The sequence below is a fragment of the Scleropages formosus genome, chromosome 8 (genome assembly GCF_900964775.1).
Source record: "Scleropages formosus chromosome 8, fSclFor1.1, whole genome shotgun sequence".
NCBI lineage: Eukaryota > Metazoa > Chordata > Actinopteri > Osteoglossiformes > Osteoglossidae > Scleropages > Scleropages formosus.
Genome location: NC_041813.1, coordinates 12,324,743 through 12,337,551, shown reverse-complemented (window position 1 = coordinate 12,337,551; position 12,809 = coordinate 12,324,743). Strand labels below are relative to the sequence as shown.

The 12,809-nt window shown below is 41.5% G+C and overlaps 1 protein-coding gene across 1 annotated transcript in view; it reads right to left on the bottom strand.

The window, feature by feature from the left end:
- Positions 1-12,431, bottom strand: part of LOC108918049 (CTP synthase 1) — a 40,009-nt gene extending 27,578 nt beyond the window's left edge. The window contains exon 1 of the mRNA XM_018724950.2: positions 12,343-12,431. The gene's annotated coding sequence lies outside the window, so the exon portion shown is untranslated. The remainder of the gene's footprint in view (positions 1-12,342) is intronic.
- Positions 12,432-12,809: the final 378 nt, after the last annotated feature.

Below are 12,809 nucleotides of genomic sequence, written 5' to 3'. Positions count from 1 at the left end.
GGACACCAGTCTGTCACAAGGTACCTCAGACCCACTACAGAGCAGGACCTGGCTAAACCCACTGCACCACCGCATCCCCTAGCATTATCTCGCTATTATCTATTCACTCAGACATTTCTTCATCTCTCCATTTGTTCTCCATTTCATGAGCTCTGATATGTAAGCATGATGAGGACAGTAGATGCCATTGTCATCCTTCAGTTTCAGTGTATCTCTGAGACAAATGTAAAAGCACTTCAAGTGAGCATCAAAACTCTATCTACAACAGCTGTTCTAAAAAGTCAAAACCAGTTCAAAGTGAATAGAGGCAAGAATTGGCCTGAGAATGTAGAATATTACTTTTGTTATAAGAATGTGGTGAACCAGAGCCTATCCTGGAAACACTGGGCACAATGCTGAGGGGAGTACCAGTCCATTCCAGTGTTCTTATAACATTAACCAAATCATTTTTGCTCACCTTAATTAAATTGATTAGTTGCTTGGCTGGGTACCGCTCTCTGGCGGATCCTATGTTTGAGTCCTGCTTGGGGTGCCTTGTGACAGACTGGTGTCCCGTCCTGGGTGTGTCCCCTCCCCATCCAGCCTTGTGCCCTGTGTTGCTAGGTTAGGCTCCGGATGGCTGCGACCCTGCTCAGGACAAGCAGTTTCAGACTCTGTGTGTGTGTGTCTGTGTGTGTGAGAGAGAGAGAGAGAGAGATGCCACAACTGGAACAGATACTCTATAGTACCCTTCAGCAAGGTATTTACTCTAAAAATTGCTCTAGTAAAATTGACCAACTGTATTAAATGGATAAATAACATTGCAAGTCACTTTGAAGAAAAGCATCAGCTAAATAATTTATATTAGACAACATCGGAAGTACAGTGATCTTGAAAACATTTTTTTAAATATTTGAAACAATTTTCTATATTGTATACAATTTCTTCTCAGTAAATGTCACAGTGAGTTAAACAGTACAAGAATCTCAGCAATTGCTAAGTGCAACTTCATTCTGATATGGTGGATGGTTTGCTTTGCTCATCCATAGAACGACAGCATAGAAGACAAGTCTCCTGCAGGGCACTTCTCCTGACATGCGCCAGAAGATCTCCAAATGCACAAATGGGCCCAGTGTCAGACAAAAGTAGGGTAATCTGTCTGAGCTAAATGGGTTTACTGAACAAATAAACAAGGTAATTTGGAACTGCAAGTCTGAGAGCTTGTTTTGAAGGCTGGCCAGATGGTGTCCCTTGATGGGATGGACCTAAATGGACTAGAGTTCCGTTTGGAGGCTAAGCTATAAAAGCAAGACTTTATTAACCTGGGATGAAATACAATAACATCCTCTTAATCAGACAGATACCCCTCTGATTAAATTAGGAATTCAGGGCTAATGGGACCTCTTGTTTGTGCATCCATCAGGGCATTGTGCTGGTAAGGACTACTGAACACAGTGCACTGTAATTACTGTATGTAATCTGTTCACAGTGTACACAAAATATTATGTGCTGTCAAATAACTCATTATATGCCATGCATTATATTTCTGACCCCTAAGCCTAAATCACCTTCAGTTTTTTGTTAAAAAATTTGTTTTTAAATTGTGTAAAGAAATTAAATCTGCATTGATATGCGCAGTAAGTTTTTCATAAGAAAGAAATATTCTTTTTGAGTAAAATTTTAAGTACTCCCTTAAAAATTTTGACAACAGCGAAATGAACTTCCAGGAAAAATTTGAATTTTGAATGAATCCTCACCTCCAACTAACATTTTTGGCATATTGCATATGGTGTTTTCACAGAGAGCTCATATCAGCATTCATGTACCTGACTTGTTCAAGCAAAGCAGAGATGGCCAATCAGTTGTATTGTCAGCCACTCGGGATTGCTCTTTATGAATGCCAACATTGGAATGTGTTACACTTGCAAAACTGACTGAGAAACAACCAAAGGGAAGAAAAATCCTTTAGCACACACATTAATTCTTTTTTTGTCTTTGACTACAACAATTTGTTTGGTATATGTCAGATACTGTAATCACAGCTATTAGGAAAACCATATGAATAAGATGTAAGTTCTTGTATGTACTGTAAGTTCAGGTGTCCCAGCTGAAAGATTCAATTAAACTCAATTCAATTTATTTTCATAGAGTGCTCTTCTCATAATGTGATACAGAACACTGAACAAAGGCACAACGAAAAGAAACAAATTCGTACGGCAAATAAACAAAAATAACAGACTAGTGTTGCACATTACACACTTATTAAAGCTATAGGTATGCCTACTGGCTACGGAGGAAAGGAACAGAAAACTCCCAACTGAAAGTCAAGGGAGAAAAAAAACTCGTGGACCAAACTCAGGGACGAAGTGTCAGTGGCTGCCTAACTCTACTGGACATTCTAGATTGAACAAGACTTAGTTTATAGCTAATAATAGCATTGTTGCTGATATTGACTTAATTTCCCAGTTCACTAAGGTACATCTTGTTTGAAAGATTGAAAGCTTGATATTATGTTGATACTACTAAAGACAAATAAAGGTTTCTTTATGGATGCAAGCCATAAGATCAAGAGAAAAAAAATAGATCCTGGAACAACATGAAGAACATTCTGAATCTGGTAAAATCCTTTGGACAACTGAGCTTATGAGTTAGGTTATAAGCCTAAGTTAGCTATATATTTGATTATGACGGCTTTAATTTTTTAATTAATTTGTTTCCTCTTCATGCTGTGTTCACATTTGTGCCAAGCTCTAGTTTCCCATCATGGTAATCACATGAGCTTCAATGAGAAATGACTCATAGGACTTTACTTGGTCCTCTACAGCAGTTCCCCTACAGTGCTCTACTCTTTCCAGTGTTGCAAATGGCAAGCCAACAAAAACTCTAGCTGTTCAAGAGCAATAATCCAGGTCAAAGAGAGTTGTGGTGAGGCTCTACATAATGTAACACATAATCAAAAAATGACAAAAAAGCTTGAAAGCTTGATATTATGTTGATACTACTTAAGTTTCCTAAAAGTCAATATAACACAGCTTCTGTATATTTGTAATTTCTTTTGTTCCAAAATCTATTTCACACTTGGCCAACAACCATAGTAGGAATGCCGTTATCTCTGACCAGAAACATATATTAGCACTTGTGATTAGCTCCATTTTTGGAAGGTGAGACATTGTTCTCGATCTGCAGTACTACATCAACGATAACTTGAAAAATCTTTACGTTTGAACATATGATCTGACCAGTTTCTATTTCACTTTCTCTGTTTCAGATTGCCAGCTTTGATACATTTATACTTTTAACAGTGAGCATTCTAGAACTTCATTTACTATGAATGTAATAACTGTCATCCTGGCTTTTCTGAAACCGAAGGTCAGAAACATGTATGGCCTCCTCAAGAATGAAGTGAAACTGCTAGGAAAGGGTGTGTGCAATTTCTTAAACGATACATTTAGAAATATATCAGTTTGGAAAAATATTTAGGTGTTTTATGAAACTAGGTCCTGAGTGTTGTTCATATTTTATATATACATTATATTTATATATTTCATATTTTTAAAGTGAGCAATAAATTTAATTTATCCTGCTCTCCGGTGGGTCTGGGGTTCGAGTCCTGCTTGGGGTGCCTTGCGACGGACTGGCGTCCCGTCCTGGGTGTGTCCCCTCCCCCTCCGGCCTTTCGCCCTGTGTTACCGGGTTGACTCCGGTTCCCCGTGACCCCGTATGGGACAAGCGGTTCTGAAAATGTGTGTGTGTGTGTTAATATTTATATTTAAAATTTGCTTGGTTAAAAAAACTGGTTCATCTCTTTTGTTCCTGGGGACTGCAAACTCTACAAGCACAAGAAAGAGTGTGGAAGGTCTAAGTGCTGCATCTGTGACTCTTAGACTATTAAGTACTGCCAGCTGATTAATGAAACATTATATCTAATAAGCTATTTCATATTAGAAACTAAGTAATGATTGAAAAAGAAATCCAAATAACACTAATGAAAAGCCTACTCATTATAAACAGGCTTAATTTCTGAAAACAATAACCTGAAACTACATATGTGGAATCTTATCTCAAAGTGTCATCTTCTCAGAAAACTCTGGACAAATAAAAGCCTTTCCACAATAAATCATAAGTAGTCTCCTTAGCTGGTCACTGGTATCTGTCACGTTGTTTGTCACCTCATCATCTGTGTTGACATGAGTGTGAATGTTTTTAAGTGTTCCTGAGTGTGAGGTCCTTAATCTATTCTTTACATAGCTCAGTATAGAAAATTAGTAAGTCCTGCTACACTAATCCAAATGTACTGGAACATATAAACAAAGTTTAAAAAAGGAACAATTAATTTGTGAATTCCTTACTGCAGTTCTCCTGGAATTATGAAATAAGTGTTTAACGTATTACTGCATTTTTCATTTCCATTTACACTTTTTAAATAGCACTCCTGAATTTGTCCTGTCATTTTCAGAATTTTTCTATAACACCATAAGATTCTATCATTCTATAACCCTCCAGTTTTCAACTAGCAGTGTACCAAGAAACTGCATATTGTGTCTTTTGTTGTATTAATTTATTGTTTAATATACTATCAGAGGCAGTGGACTGAATATCTCAGAAAATCTACGCTTCAATGGTGCTTCAGGGTTGTGGTAAGCGCTTGAAGTCGAGTTGCACATACAGTGACCCCTTATTTACATTTACACAAACTTTTAATAATTTAACAGACACTTTTCTCCAAACAGACATACAACTCAAAGTCATAGATGTGTATTTCACAGAGAGATACAGTTACACACATAAATGCATACATCACACATACACTTACAAGTGCAGTCACTTTGTCCAAAACCACCGTTATTGTCAATACACATCACACAATTGGCTGTATGTAATAATGATCATTTATTTTTAAAACATACAATCTAGTGAACCCCTGCATGATTTTCTTGCTAAAGGATGATCTGGAAGTGATTGACTAGTGGATTCTTTGTCTTTGAAACAGGAACACAGGGAGAACATTCAAACTCCACATACTCTGAGAGAGATTTGTCTAAACAATCAGCTCAGGAATTCTGAGTCATCAGCAATACCCACTGCACCATTGTGTAGCTGTTTGTTGCAGCAAAATGGCAAGTTTTTTTTCCACAAAAAAAGGATAAACAATAAACTACTGTACTGCATGGATATCTCCAGCAGACAATATTTATTTTCTAAGATTTTGTATGTATTTGCTATGTTCTAATTATTGCTGTTATCTGCATTTTACAGCATGAATTTGCACTGCAGAAACATCTTAAAGTTTTAAATATCCTGTTTAATATAGATTCAAAGTTTCAAAGTAATAAAAAGGACTTGATAAGCTCTGACCCACATGGATGATAATTCCTCAGTTTTAAATTTAGCTGCCAACCAGGAAACACGCCCCCAAAATATAAAAATCAGATTTTCTTCACTGCTCAGATTCAATTTCAGCAGTACCAGCTCTGTTGAAATTGAATAGGCTGCTCCTCACATACCTAAATTCACATGCCAGCTTACATGATGGACTTTGGCTGTGGATGATATAGTCTCAGATCAGTCAACATAATCATATCAGTCCATCTGTATCTTTCTTGCTCTCTCCTACTCAGCTCACATAGCATGCAGAGACTTTTTTTCCTATGAAGCCCAACAAACTGCATCACATTACTGCATTTGCACCAAAATTCATCCACAGTATGTAGTCAGTCAACCATGCATTTAGAGGGAAAAGGGAGCACCTTGATACAACGTGGGGAGAATGTGAAGCCCAGCATGTGCACACTCAGCTTAAACCAACCTCTGCAGTTGGCTGCAGCTGAAGGCCTGTTAGCAGCCATTCACAGGGAGTGCTGGCCTATATTCTAAGCGTACAGCTGTGAAAACCCGTGGCAATAAGGCCACATGTGTAACTTGGTGTTTTCAGGTAACTTCTTTATTTGACCTCTCTTATGGTGCAACTTTTGCTACAGTGCAGCATGGATATCTAAGGGTGTAGTATGGGGAAGTGCCGCCAGGCTGGCCATCTGTCCATGTACAGTAGTGGGACACTCATGGGACACTTCTATAAAGTAAACATTAATCCCAGGTCCACCTTGGGCCTGATGTTACCAACACAAGCAAGCAACAGATTGGACTAAGTCTTGGACCTGGTTGAAGGTTTTCCCACCACACCTCCACTGATAGATGCATGAAGTCGTCAATCCCCGCAACACCTGTTGCTTTAGCCAGATAGGTGGATAAATCAGCCACTGGATGTTTGTGACTCATTATCTTGTCCAAGTTAGTTTTTTTCCACTGATCAGTATTGAAGTCCAGTATTCATATTACACACACACACACACACACACATTTTCAGAACCGCTTGTCCCATACGGGGTCACGGGGAACCGGAGCCAACCCAGCAACACAGGGCATAAGGTCAGAGGGGACACACCCAGGACAGGACACCAGTCCATCACAAGGCACCCCAAGCAGGACTAGAACCCCAGATCCACTGGAGAGGAGGACTGTGGTCCAATCCACTGCACCACCACACCCCCTATTCATATTTCAATTCAATTCCATTCAGTTCAATCACACACACACACACACACACACACACACACACACACACACACACACACACACACACACACACACACACACACACACACACACACACACACACACACATTTTCAGAACCGCTTGTCCCATACGGGGTCACGGGGAACCGGAGCCTACCCGGCAACACAGGGCGTAAGGCTGGAGAGAGGGAGGGGACACACCCAGGATGGGACGCCAGTCCGTCGCAAGGCACCCCAAGCGGGACTTGAACCCCAGACCCACCGGAGAGCAGGACTGCGGTCCAACCCACTGCGCCACCACACCCCTCTCCCACTCAGTTCAATTCTATTTAATTCAATTTATTTTTATACACAGAAATAAGGCAAGAAAAACAAATACATCAGATAAGAAACAAAGAAAACAGCTGACTACTGACTATCATAATATAATACTTTTATAGAGCTATAAATATGTCTACTGGCCACAGAGGAAAGGAACAAAAACTCCCAACTGAAAATCGAGGGAGAGAAAACCTCTGGGAGTTCAAGGGCCAGTGGCTGCCCAACCTTTTTGAGCATTCTAGATTTCAACATTGTATCACTGTTTTCTGAAGAAATTGCTCAGCAACTGTAATATTCACACATGAAACTGAGACATTCTGAGTATATCCAGAGTTTTCATTGCATTTTATTCAACATTTTGACCAAATGGTAAATTTCTTGCAACGTTAAGTGAATACAAATCACTATCGATAGGTGATCTGGTTACTGCTGCCATTGTTCCATCACCATTATTCTGCAGGAAGAGCTACTGAAAATAAGCAAATTGTACACAGATGCTAATTTGCATGGCCATCATTTGCACTGGAAATGTCAGATATGCTCCAATGAACAAGACAAGCTGGGGAGGTTTCTGTTCAAAGTCTTTTATGTAATCTTTCATTTGTGTTTATGTATTTTGCTGCTAGGTAGCTGCATTTCAAAGGTAATTAGGCTGTTTTTATTATGTTTTTGCTAGTTTTATAACATGCCTGTTGTTTCCTTCTTTGAGAGTGAGTTCTGGTATAGTGGGTGAAAATGGCAGCAAATCCCAGTTTCCTAATCCATGGCCAGTCAGCATACTACAAGCAGTCAATGACCCTTTCATCCCCTCCTTCACCACTCCCCCCATCAGCCAGGCCCATTGCAGAGACAAGTGCTTGTATGGGAGGAGGGTGGAAAGCATGCTGATGCATTCACAACTCAAAGACCCCAGATCTGCAGAAGTTTTCGGGGAGGTTCATTAACCATTTGAATGGCAAACCATGCAGATCCCATTTTACACATAAACCTCACAGAAGGACCTTATTTAACTGCACCTCCTCACGGGTACCAGCTGTCTCACAGAGGGTCCTACATCACAATGTGGGTGTGGGGACAGGGACTGGCTCTCAGTGGCCTACACAGACTATGGACCCACCCTCTCTAGGGACTATTGGTGCTCATGTGGCAACAGTTGAGTCAGCAGCAGGGCATTGTGTGTTCTGGCTTTGTTCCTATGGGAACCATTCCCATTTCTCATTAAATCTGTTCATATACTGTATATCTATGAAGTGAAATAGTATGATCTATTTAGAAAAACCTACTGTAAAAAGTAACACTGACAGAGAGCGAGGCAGAGGGGGCACAGAATTGAAGGAAGTGTGAAGGGGGAGACATTTTGGGGAGGGCATGCCTTGCATCACTTTCCAGAATTAGTAAAGAAAAGGCCAAGTGAAACTGAGTGGCTTCCTCTGCCAAGTCTCCAGTGAAGGTATTGCAAGGGCCACCTGACCCACTTGACAAAAAACAACAAAGAGGAAATACACATAGCAACATACAATATGCTCATGTACAGCATGCCAAAGAGGAAGGAGCCTTGCTCAAGGGAGAGCCCAGGTGGTGCATGCACAATGTTATATAAGTGGACATGAGCGAAGATACCCAGCCTGGCTTGGTGTCACTAAAGCAGGGAGTTATATTTGCTGCTGTGGCCCCAGAGAGGCAGACACATGCTGCTTTAAATAGCTCTAATCCCCAGCCAACGGAGTTGCTTTGCAGAGGCTGCTGGAGTTGGGGGTTGGGGAGTGTGAGAAAACTGGGAGGGGGGCTCTGGAGTGTGGGAGAAGTGTGTGTGTGTGTGTGTGTGTGTGTGTGTGTGTGTGTGTGTGTGTGTGTGTGTGTGCGTGAGGGTACACGGGTGGGGGGGGGGGCGGTCATACGAAGGTGAGATTAGGAGCAGTAAAGAGGAAACCAAAGAGGAAAGGGAAAGCATTGGGGGAGGAGGACAATGGCAACTATAACAAAACTGGTCCTCTCCACATGTATGTCTGGGCCTTTGCAACCTTTCAGGTGTGCTGGGAAATGGGAAAATTAAAATAAATTAAAATTCTTTCCTTTCAGTCTGATAGTAGAAGAGCACGTCCAGCACAGAAGTGTCATGACCACACACGCATCACAACCAGCAGCACCTACCTCCGGCTAAGCACCTGTTAGCAATCAAAGCATTCATCTGTAAAAAGCGTCCCTGGCTCCTTCTCCGTTGCAAAATCTCTTAGAAGACAACCGTCCCTCCAGCATCCATGACTTCTCCTCAAAGCCTTCCCCGTCCTCCTCCAAGTTCCCTGTTCCCTCGCCCGTCTCCTCATCCCTGTTCCTGTCTTCCATGGTATCGAACCTCGCTTCGCGTCCTCGGCCACATCTTCAGATTTTCCTCTCAGACCACGTTTTCACCTCGGACTGATTCAAGCTTGCCCCCGACTCAAAGAATTGCCTAGCCCCAAATATTTTTCTAATAAATTATCCCGCAGTTGGGTCCACACCGAGGCCTCCGGTCTGCCCTGTGTGACAATAAGAGGTGCTCACTAATTGAAAATGCAAAGCATTAAAGTATTAAACTCACAATAATAATTGTAGTCATACACATTCAAATAAGAATTCTTTTTGGTTCAGTTACACTTCAGAGAAACAGATGTATGGATCTGTAACACTGAACTTATTTATTTTGTTTTTGTTGCTGTCTATGACCTGGCAGGAAATGTCAGGTAAAAAGATAGTGTAATGACCTGCTGTGCATTACCATAGTTTATAGTATTCTTGCAAAAGAAGCATTACATCCAATAAAAGTCCCTGACATATTAGACCTTTCAATATCAGCAGACATAGATGGTGACACACGTTGCACTGAATTTTGCTCTGTATGCTGGTTCTAACAGACCAGCACATACACTTTAAGTAAGGTTTTATATTTTCTCTTTACAGGTCCAAGAAGCGTACTGGCTTACAGCTGTACACCTGGCCCATCTGCACAAGTCCACAAAGAGGCTCAGTGGAATAGAGATACCTCCAGAGTGCCAGTGAGTATATATAAAGGGAGACTGTTTTCTGCATTGAGAACAACTGGAGCTCACTGCATTGCCAGGCACTATCTCAGCATAGGCTCTTTCTCAGGGGTATCACAGAAACCTAATCTCCAGGCATCAGGTGCCCATACCATACTGCCTAGAAAAGGAGAGCCCCAGCTGTCCATCACAATAGACCCTCCACCACCATCACCGCCATCTCCTCTGCCTGATCAAGAGGTACTCAAAAGGCTTATTGAGACCCATTTCCAGCAGGACTCTGCAATGGATACTTCCAAAGGCCTAAGAAGCTTGTTTGTTAGGCTGGAGCTAGTGTGCAGCCCACCCCTCTACTAAAACCTTGGGACACGTATGAGAGTCACATCAACTTTACACCTACGCAGGTCCACGATGTTACACCACTGGTACACCACAACAGTTCCTCTCTGACAGCCAGCACCACCCTGCCTGTTTTCTGTGTTTGTTTGTTTAACAAACCCCCCACCTTCTGCTGGGGTCCCCCAGCACAGGGGTCTGTCTAGCCATGCCCCAAGAGGGCATAGCTATACATCTGCTCAGAAACATGCAGTAAGACTCTAGCATGGCTATGAGCCACTCACCACCCACCGTGCATCCTTGCTCCTGTGTGATGTCTCCTTCCCACAGCATCGTGGTTCTCTTACCCCTTCTTTGCTCCTGAATGAGCCTACCCCTCACCTCCACTGCATCACTGAGAGTGCCTGTATATGTGTGTATTTGTGTATGCATGTGTATGCCTTGGGGGGTTTCCTCAAGAGCCACTACTCTCTTGCGCCGTGGAGCTGGAGGACAAGAGCGCTGACAGGAGGCTTCAACATCCTTCCAGGGCAAGAAGCGTACTAGCTTACAGCTGTACACCTGGCCCATCTGCACATACACATATCAGACTTGTTCCTCTTACATGTTGCTTTGTCACAATGGGTTCCCACTGTTTATTCATCAAGGGCCTGCAACTGATCACGTTGTATCTCAATTACAGCACCCCCTCCTCCTGCATCCTTGGTAACCTTCAGCCGCCAAAGAGAACAATGTTTTCTTTTCTTAGTGCTTCTCTCCTCTTTAATAGAAGGCAGTCATATCCATGAGCTCAATATGCTTCAAACACTGCACATCCACAGTGAAAATACTGGTAACAATATAAAGACATTCCAGTGCATATTCCTTTCTACAAAAAATAAATTTTTTGAATTTCTTCTTGTCTTTATTTTGTCTGGCATCAGCTGTGCGTTGATAATTGTGTGAAACTAAATATTACTGTATCTAAAGGGACTTCATGAAAACGTAGTCAGAAATCCTTTTTCCTGCTATACTGGTATGCATGTGTCTTTCCAAAGAAAACATGCTGTGTGATGGCCTGGATGAAGTCATTTAAAACAGTTTTATTGATGTGAGGTGACATTTTTCTGTTTTTGTTAGTAACACTGCACTTCAGAGTTTCCATCTGTGTATGCAAAAGGAACATACCTCAAAGTTAACTTGCACTGTTTTACCTTCTTTGTAAGGTAATAAAATATATTGCATAATACTTTTGATAAAGGTCACATACATGGGACAAGCAATAAGCAACACAATTTCAGCTAGCGTTGTCACTGTAACACTGTGAAGGACATGCTATTAAACCTATATAGTGTTTTCATACAGTGCATCATGCTTTGGTGAGCAAAGTGATGAATGTTCCTAATTGTGTACGTCAGTAAAATTATCTAGGATCCATCACTGGATGCATAGAAAGTATTACTGAACATTACAACTAAATTCTATAGGAAAGAATATATGAAATAAATTCAGGGTGCAATGTGTAAACTTATCTAGAAAAGGTATGGTTATTTACACAGGAGGGCCATTTCAAAGAGCTGGAATAAGACATTGGTCTAGATTTGAACTTAGTCAGCTTCAAAAATATCTAGACTGTAAGAAAGATGACCTCTTGGGCTATTTCTGGAAGTATCATTCCATAATCGCACTTTAGAAATGCCTTTCCTTTGAGAGAAGTGTCTGCCCTGTGTCAAAAGGTCTGCTAAATGTCAGAATAATTAAGTACAATTAGGGCATGTAATATATTAAGCCCTGAAAGCTGAATAACATGTGGCCCATCACAGGGGTGTCCCTATGGGGGCCACATGGTCTGAGGGCTTCTGCTGTGTCTCAACAAAGTACTGATTCAAATAGAAAATAACATCACCTGGCTCTTTCAGGTATAAATCAAGTACTAACAGAAATCAGAGAATGATCAGAAAATGATTCACAGTTGTGAATACAACACCTTCTATTTAAGTGACTAATCACTGGAGTTATGCATTTATGAGAGTGATGCAGAACATGTGAGAAACATAGTGGCAATTACAATTGCTGAATGAGGACCAAGTGTGAATTAGCTTCTACCTGGAGTAAAATCCGTTCAGCTTATGCTCACCTATCAAAGTTGTGGTGCCTTCACTCCATTAATGTCAGCTCCTGTCTAGATGTTGGTGTCTGTTGGACCCACCCGACAAACCAGCTACCCCCCAAGACACACAGCCTGGATAAGGATCAAATGACAGTGCTTCCGTCTGTTACCTCCCCAAATGTAGCACCCCCACATTTCTTTGGGTCTTCACAGTCTGCATAACAGCTGCTTCTATTACCCTCAGTGGGGCTTTTCTGCCTCCTAATCACAAAATGAGAGGGGCTTTTTTTCCCTGTGCTCAGTCCCCCCGGTCTGATGGCTGGCTTCTGTTCAAGGTCTGTCCTCACCCTTTTCTGTTGCCATGAGCCCCCACCACAGACTAAACGGGCCCTTTGTTTAGCACAATAAAGAAGGCAGACTTTGTCCCACACACACAAAACATCCACCCTCCCATTCCTTTAACTAGCAGATGGTTAATGATTAATGAAAGCCAG